A 2,506-nucleotide genomic window follows, 5' to 3' on the forward strand; every position below is an offset into this window, starting at 1 on the left:
TTTGTCATGCTCTAGATCCGCATCTTCTAACAGAAGGCAATGCAACCTTTATGGAATATAAGCCCATTCAAGTGATGGTGCTTGGAAGTGGAAGAGGTTGACACAATATCCAATTCTAACAAAAAAATTCCTATTGGCATTCTAATAAACCTAGCATGTGGCATCTTGATGCCTTTAAGAACAAAACAAAGAAAAGAGGGCATAAAAAACTTATGCCACAAATGGGATGTCTCTCACTTATATGTAGACTACCTAAAAAGGAAAGCTTTCATTAGTATGACAATCATACCCTTAGTGTAGTCCATTTGGAACTGAAACTTTAGATGAGGATTTTGGATCCACTCTATGGAATGTTATGACATGAGCACAAATGAAGAAGATTGGAATTAGCCTCCTAGGACCTTTGATGATGACAAATGAATCTTTCATTGAGAAAATAACAAGAAGAGAATAAAAAGAAGGAACTATGATAAAGACTGATATAAAAAGTAACAAAGCAACAACACAAACCCAAGGTAAGCTTATCACCAACAATAAAGAAGCTACTACATCATCACTAAAAATTGAGAAACTAAAAAGTGTAATGATAGGATACTACCATGGTACAAATAATTAATAGAAAGTAATAAATAAAGTTAGGGACTAAGTCAAGGATGCCCAAGCATAGTTTCAAGCCCAGGACATGGTGTTAGATGAGAGTTCTCACAAAATCTCAAGTACAATGCCTCAAAGTGACTCCATAGGACCAAGTAACATTTGGAGATTATCATTTGACCCATTGAAAGTTGACAAAGTCAAATGTATAAGAAATCCTCAACATTTAAATTCAAAGAAATAGATGTAACAATGATTCCTGCTTCAATGTCTACCAATATCATAGTACCCTTTAAATATCTACTCACATAAAACACAACAATATGGAGGGCTTTATGGCTTAAGTAGAAGGATCACATGAAGAAGTAGTAGGGCGAGCTTCCTGCAAGGTGGAAGGGCTAAGTAAGAGTGAGACCATAAGCGAAACCAAGAAACTATGGAGGCTGGAGCAAGAAAAGAGAGCAAGACCATATGTGGAAACTCCAACAGTCACAATGTGTGACATGCCTTCTCTTTTCTATTATCATAGTAAGAATAAAGAATAAAGTAACAATGATAGATGGCTGCCACTTGGCTGCAGCCTACAAGTATGCAAACAATAAGTACAAGATAAATATAGGTAGCTAGGCACGTGGCCTTTAACCCCCAACAACCTCTTACTTAAAGGCAAATGTGCGTGAGTAGGGAGGAAACAAGAAAAAGTGGAAAAATATAAAGTGTAAATATAAGCTCAATTAGAAGAGAAATAGATGTCATCTCATCCTACGCCAATCATCTTCCTAAGCAAGGTATAATGTTCTATTGAGAGACTTTTAGTGAGAAAATCAATAGGATTCCATCTCTAGAGATCTTGACAAGCTTTGTTAGCTTGTCCAATCATCTCTTTAATAAAGTGGTAATTGACCTCAATATGCTTGGTCTTCACATGAAAGATAAAATTACATGCCAATTGGATAACACTTATAGAGTTTGAATGCAACGTAAGAGTCATATCTAGGATACCGAGGTCTGCAACCAAGTGGCACCATAGGGCCTCTTGGCAAGTCTCACTAGTTTTCTGCAATGTACTTAACCACAAGGCAGTGCATTTTTGTACCCTAGGCATTCTAAAAAAAACACTTCCAACAAAGGCAAAGACATAGCTAGAGGTGGACTTCCTACTATCTGTATGTCCTCTATAATTGGAATCTATGTAACCCATGACTCCAATGTCCTGGCCACCATAGCAAAGGCACAATTCTGTAGGGACCTTAAGTTATCTCATGATACCCTTCACAACGTCCCAATGCCACCTACCAAGTATCACCATATAACGAGCCACAACTCTCATTGCAATTGCTATATGAGGTCTAATAGAGCAGCCAATACCATCACTAAGAATTATCCATCACTTAACATTCACTCTATACATTGCCCCCTTAGCCTAATATACTTCATATGTTATCATCCAAAGGTTTTACATGTCCATGATTTTTATGCCCCCTATACTTCTTCATAAGAGACCCTTGACATACATATGATTAGCAAAAACAAGTTTTAATGGCATCACTACATCAGTAGTTCAATATTCATAAACACTTGGGCATACTCCAAACTTTTAAGAACATTAATTCAAAGCTCAAGCACATGTTTTGTGATGTTTCACTTCTCTATGATGATGAAGCAATTGATTTTCCACCAAGCATTGGCATTGTCAGCACATGAGGATACAAAGAGTTAATGTCATAATAGAAAAGGTAGTCCCAACATTTATACTACCCAATGACTGATTGCCTATTATACTTCAGGAATACAAAAAGTCTTTACTTTTCCATAATCTTTAGTATTGCGTATGTGGAACCCACCCCCCATTTGACACTTGCACCTATAATTTATTCTACTAGCCATCTTCTTTCAAATTGAAAAACCTATT

Source organism: Lygodium microphyllum, chromosome 30 (genome assembly GCF_053477565.2).
Source record: "Lygodium microphyllum isolate KBCC chromosome 30, Lygodium_microphyllum_v1.1.10, whole genome shotgun sequence".
In the NCBI taxonomy this organism is placed as follows: domain Eukaryota; kingdom Viridiplantae; phylum Streptophyta; class Polypodiopsida; order Schizaeales; family Lygodiaceae; genus Lygodium; species Lygodium microphyllum.